The 6,654-nt window shown below is 39.3% G+C and overlaps 1 long non-coding RNA gene across 1 annotated transcript; it reads right to left on the reverse strand.

Moving 5' to 3' along the window:
• Positions 1-2,946: 2,946 nt before the first annotated feature.
• Positions 2,947-4,195, reverse strand: LOC131494835 (uncharacterized). The gene is made up of 2 exons (XR_009253603.1): positions 3,402-4,195; positions 2,947-3,290 (listed from the first exon to the last, which is right to left on the reverse strand). It is a non-coding gene; the product is annotated as an uncharacterized LOC131494835 (long non-coding RNA).
• Between the last annotated feature and the right edge of the window lie 2,459 nt (positions 4,196-6,654).

Raw genomic sequence — 6,654 nt, forward strand, 5'->3', positions numbered from 1 at the left:
GAGGCTGCAAAAGGGATGGCTGGTCAAGGGACATGCGAAAACTTTTTGGATAATGGATATAAATATTTTGTATTTTGATAGTAGTATATGTATGTGCCAAAGCTCTTTGAATTATACATTTTATTAAAAAGTTTTAAAGTTGGCTTTTATTTATTATTTTTAAATTTTATTTTAGAGAGAGAGAGAGAGAGCATGAGCTGGGGAGAGCCAGAGGGAGGAGAAAGAGAATCTTTTTTCTTTAATGTTTTTTTAAGTTTATTCATTTTTGAGAGAGAGAGACAGAGCATGAGCAGGGGAGGGGTAGAGAGAGAGAGAGGGAGACACAGAATCTGAAGCAGGCTCCAGGCTCTGAGCTGCCAGCACAGAGCCTGATGGGGGGCTCAAACTTACGAACCACAAGATCATGACGTGAGCCAAGGTCGGACGCTTAACCAAGTGAGCCACCCAGGCGCCCCAAGGGAAAAAGAGAATCTTAAGCAGGCTCCACATTCAGCATGGAGCTTACATTGGAACCCCGATGTGGGGCTGAATCCTATGACCCTAGGATCATGACTTGAGCTGCAATCAAGAGTTGGATGGTTAACCAACTGAGCCAGTCAGGCGCCCCCCGAATTATACATTTTAATTGGATGTTATTTATTGCATGTGATTATACTTCAATGAAGTTTATTTAAAAATGACCTAGGGGGTGCCTGCATGGCTCAGTTGGTTAAGCATCCAACTTCAGCTCAGGTCATGACCTCATGGCTCATGGGTTTGAGCCCTGAGCCAGGCTCTGTGCTGACAGCTCAGAGCCTGGAGCTTGTTTCATATTCCACGTCTCCTTCTCTCTCTGCCCCTCTCCTGCTCACACACACGCACACTCTCTCTCTCTAAAATATAAATAAACATTACATTTTTTTAATGATCTAAAAGTAGGACAAGAGGGGAAAACAATCATAAGATGCAAAGTCGGTGATTGAGTGGGATTTCAGATGAAAAAGGCCTTGTTCAACAGGCAGTAAGATTGAAATGGATTTGGTTTTGAGTTTTCAAAAGTGCTACTCAACTTCCAGATTTAAGACAGGTTTTTCCTTACTTCTCAAATGTCTTTATGTGAAGCTAAATTCTATAGGTCAGGGTTACTTATTCTACCTTTTTTTTTTTTTTTAACTGATTTACTTTCTACATGAGAGCCTACTCCTGTGGGGCTTCAGACTGTTCTAGATCTGTAAATGGTTGTAGTCTCGGGTTTACTATATCTGACATTAACAGTGAGAGACATAATAAAGCCACCAGGAAAGACAGGTAATTTTCCAAGTACTTATGATTTTTCTGTTTGAGACAAGAAGACAAATTGCCAATATATCATAAAGGGGAGAGTAAGAGAAAAAAGATATTAATATCATCTCAGAGAAGAAGTCTTTTGAAACTTATCTGGAGGATTGGATCAATAAGTATATAACATTCACCAGGCAGGGTGTTTGGCACTGAATCTGGAGATGATCCAGATATAGATCGTGAGCTAACAGAAGCCTTGTTGGCATCGTCGTCACATGAGGAAACATCAATTTGCCTTTCAAGAATTCAATTCAGGGTGCTTGGGTGGCTCAGTCGGTTAAGTGCTAGACTTCAGCTCAGGTCATGATCTTGCGGTTTGTGGATTTGAGCCCCACATCAGGCTCTGTGCTGGCAGCTCAGAGCCTGGAGCCTGCTTCAGATTCTGTGTCTCCCTGTCTCTCTACCCCTCCCCTGCTTGTGCTCTGTCTCTGTCTCTCTCTCTCTCAAAAAATAGATAAACATTAAAAAAAAAATTTCATACCAAGCATGACAACAATTGAACATTTTGAAAAGAATCAACCCTTAACCCTTAGTGTGGGGGTGGGACAGGGGGAAGGAGTCTGTGCGTATTTTAGTACCAGTTTCTGTCTCATCATTTCACTGCCCTTCTCCCATCTAACATGTCTGGCCTCTTGGACAAATCTGCCTGATTTAAAACCTGATTCTATGTGAATGGTATTTAGACAGGAACCGCCCATTTCAAAGTAACGGCTTTTGTATAAATAGAGCAATAAGGACAGGTAATATTTTATCACTGCTTCTAGTTCACACTCAGTTCATAAAACTACTTGCTGAGAGAGCCAGCTTCTTAAGTCATTCAGATTCAATAGGGCTACTCACTGGGCGATCTTGAAAGAGTAGGCTTGAATTAATTAGGCAATGGAAAACCTTGCTGGGAATAATGGGGTGCCTATGTGCATTTGGATAGCTTTGATAGGCAGCCCCTTACCAGAGAACAGGAGCTCCAATGTAAGCCAAGAGGTGCAGGTCCTGGCCATACAAAGCAAGCATGAGCCTTGCTTTTCTACCCTGCAACTTTGTAACTTTTAATCAGTCCGTGGTTTAATGAGCTCTATGTTTTTAGCACTCAGTAAGAGGTTGATGCAGATTACAAAAAAATTATTATAAGATATGGTTCTATTAATGATCTTATGATTGCAATGATATGCAAGAAATACAAGCATTTTAAACTATAAACATAAATATAAGGGCATTCATGGGTGCCCAGTGAATATTAAGACTGTTAAAATGTTTCTGAGAGCTGAGTGAAAGTTGCCAACATTTAGCTCTTCTTCCTAGGCTAGGAAGACAGGGACCAAACTCTACTAGAGGCTTGGGGACCACTAGAAGGTATTTTGTTCACCCTCTTTCCTTTAGGCAAAACAGGTCTCCCAGACCTATAACATATTTGTCTCCAAGTTGTAAGTGTTCCCTGGTTAGTTATAAAAAGTGCTGCCAAAACTGATTGCACCTCCAACTAAAGAAAGTAAATTATAGAATACTTTGCACAAATAGACATAGTGTGAAGCTGATCTCTTATGAAAGAAAATACTTAATGGGAAATTTGTGGATTTGTTAGAACTGTTCATGACATTTGTAAATAATTTTGACTCATGACACATGACATTTGAAAGTTTCAGGACATTTATGATAATATTCTCTTCAATATTCTTGCCATTCTGTTATCCCCTGTTGTATCTCAGAAAAATCTAGATTTTGAAAATGTGAGCCATATTTTTTTCTTCAGAAACCACAGGATCGCTCGTGGCCTTTTATGTAAGGATTCTCTGGAAGGTGGAGCTCACACTGTTTTCTCTCTCTTCCTCCCTTTCTAAGCCCAGGTAGCCATACTTAAAAGAAAGGATCCTCTCAGCTGACCTTTCCAGGGCCTTTAAAAGCCACCCACTATGCTTCTCCATGCCTCTTTGATCCTTCCCGATGTGCAGTGAATTTTCATATCAGAATGTTTCCTGGAAAATAAAATTTTTATTACCCTATTGTCTTTTAAAAGCTATCCCTTTGAAGTCCATGCCATTGGGCTATACTCCCTCTCCCCTTTTCCCATGTCTGAGGACATTTACCTCCACTCCAACACTTTGGTCACCTTGTGTGACTCATTCTCCACATGGATGACTCATGCAGGACCCTAGATCTTTGTCCCCTTCACTTCACCACTTTAGCCGAACACTCCCAGTCACATCTGGATCTGTAACTCCTCCGCAGCAAAACCTTCCATAGAGCTTCTTGGCTTACCTGCCCTGTGACTATTTCTATGAGGATATTGAGATCTTCATCTGATGGGGTGCTTGGGTGATTCAGTTGGCCAAGCATCTGGCTTTGGCTCAGATCATGATCTCACTTGGGCTCAGGTCATGATCTCATGGTTTGTGAGTTTGAGCCCCACGTTGGGCTCTGTGCCATCAGTACAGAGCCTGCTTGGGATCCTCTGTCCCCCCCTCTCTCTCTGCCCCTTCCCCACTCATGCACACATGCTCTTTCTCTCTCTCTCAAATAAATAAACATTTAAAAAAGTATTTATTTATTTGAGAGAGAGAAAGAGAGGGAGGGGCAGAGAGAGAGGGAGACACAGAATCTGAAACAAGTTCCAGGCTCTGAACTGTCAGCACAGAGCCCCACACAGAGCTTGAACTCACGAACCGTGAGAGCATAACCTGAGCAGAAGTCGAATGCTCAACCAACTGAGCCTCCCAGGCACCACCCAAAATAAACATTTTTTCAACAATAAATACAAAGTCCTCATTTCTTCCAAATCCTTTAGCCTTCTCGTTTCTCCACTTCTGTCTTTCTCCAGAAAAGAACTCATAGTTCATCATTTCAGCAAACTTTCTTCAATACAGCATTCCCCCCTTATCTGTGGTTTCTGGTACCTGTGGTCAACCATGGTCTGAAAGCAGATGAGCCTCTTTCCAACACTTTGTCATGTCAGTAGCAGCCTAACGCTGCATCATAATGCCTAGGTCATTCACCTCACTTCACCTCTTCACGTAGGCATGTTGTCACCTCACATCATCACAGGAACAGTGAAGATAGTACAGTAAGATATTTTGGGAGAGACAGAGACCAAATTCATGTCACTTTTATTATAGTGTATTGTTATAATTGTTCTATTTTATTATTAGCTATTGTTTTAATCTCTTCTTACTGTGCATTATTTATGTTAAATTTTATCAGAGGTATGTATGTATAGCAAAAACATAGTGTATATGTATATATATACACACACTATATACACTATGTATATACTATATATAGTACTATATACACTTATATACATATAATATATATATATACTACACTATAGTATATATATAGTGTATATAGTGTGTGTGTGTATATATATATGTATATAGTGTATATATATAGTGTATATAGTGTGTGTGTGTGTATATATATATAGGGTTTAGTACTACCTGCGGTTTCAGATATCCACTAGGGGTCTTAGAATGGATCCCCCACAGATAAAGGGAGGTACTATACTCCAATCTCCTTGGTTTTCAGGCTTTTAGTCACTTATGTTTCGTTTAAGTTTGGAATTTTGTGGGTATAACTTTGTAATTTCAGTCTTCTGTACATGAAGAAAATATCGGGCTGGTAGGCTTTTGATGTACATTTGTCAACACTATTTTTCTTGACAGCAAAGAGAAATTCTAATGAGTCTGTCTCCAATATTTTCTGTTAAATGACCTTTTAACTCAGGTGGTTTTACCCTTCTATGCCGTGGAACGCTTTGGCCAGCTGGTGAAACCTACAAGTGTCTTCTCAGAAAAAGTTGCTAAATTCCCCATATAAAATACCTAGGACTACAGAATAAAACAAATTACACTGAAATGCAATTATCAGAACCATAAAAAGCACATTTGCGATATGGTAATCTATGGGCTTTTGATTAACATATTAAGTAACAAGAGGTAATGTGAGGTCAAATAATTCTTAAGTGTATTTCAAAAGATCTGCAACAGTGTATTAATAACAACAATGATGGCAATAATAATAATAACAGCAACAACAACAACAGACCATTGCTAACAGTATGATGGTTTGTTGCCTCCATGAATTTGAGTTCATAAAACTTCCTGATCCTCTGCATGGACTTCCAGTGTCCCCAAGTTACAAATGCTGAGCACCTGGGTTAAGTGCCACTGTAGTAACTGGGGCTAAATTTGACCCTTCGAATCTGTAGCAGATCGAAATGACCAAAATGTAGAAATTGACAGAGAAGCAGCACAGGTCTGCAAAATCAGCCAGCCAACAATCATATGGTGCTGTGTCCAATGGATCAATTTGAGAACTTAATCTACATTTTCCCCCCAAACAGAAAACATATGGTAAGGGAACGGTGAAAGGGGCTAGCTAGCTGCTGCTGACACGTTCCATAAGGAATTCAGAGATCAGAACTGGAAGACAAAAACGTTAGTAGCCCAGATACATCTTATGCTCAGAAAATACTCATTTGGAGCTAATACGCTCTGTGTTCTGGATGCTGACCACACTACTGGGAGCTTAATTACAGCTTGACAAATGTTCATTGAATGTCAGAAACCTAATAATAAACTTATCAATAAGGCAAATTAAGATGAAAAGTAGTGAACAAATAGCCTTATGAGAAAAAGAATAAAATCTGACATCATTTGATGCAATCTAGCCATCTCATTATTCAAGAGCTTGAGAAGAATAGGAGTGGGAAGAAGTGAGATGTCCAGTAGACTACAAAACTTCCTACCATCATAATCACAGGAATTTTTAAAGATCTCTAACGATAGTTGTGTTTTCAACATCCAAGAATCAAGCTGGAAAAGCATGTGCTTGCGTATAGAATTTGTCTTAAAAGGACTATTTCAAAGTTGTGTTAAAAACTGGTTATGCTATTTCAAATAGCTGGAGACTATCCAGAGAAGCTTTTAGCTAATCTTTTAGCTCATGAAAAGATTTTTGAAGTAAACCCACCTTAAGATACTTTCAGCTGATTGGCAACAGGTAAAGTACTTCTATGTTTACTTCTATCTCAAGGAAAAAAGAAGACTATTTCAAAGTCAGATATTTATTTCCATTGAAATCTGAAGGTGACTTACAATTGCCTGATTCCAAAATGATCTGCTACATGAAAGTGCTTCTGATATTTTATCTTCTGAAAGGAGATACCCACACTGCCATCATTCGTAAGTGCCTCAAAGACAGAGAGCATAAACACATTTAAGTTCTGCATTAAAGATACTGCTTGAATGGGAATAAGATGGGATCACTTATAAACAGCCATTTCCCTTTTGGTAACAAGGTATCCAAAACCATTCCCCAGTCTTCAAATCCAAAATATTT

This window comes from Neofelis nebulosa, chromosome 14, assembly GCF_028018385.1.
Source record: "Neofelis nebulosa isolate mNeoNeb1 chromosome 14, mNeoNeb1.pri, whole genome shotgun sequence".
Lineage (NCBI taxonomy): Eukaryota > Metazoa > Chordata > Mammalia > Carnivora > Felidae > Neofelis > Neofelis nebulosa.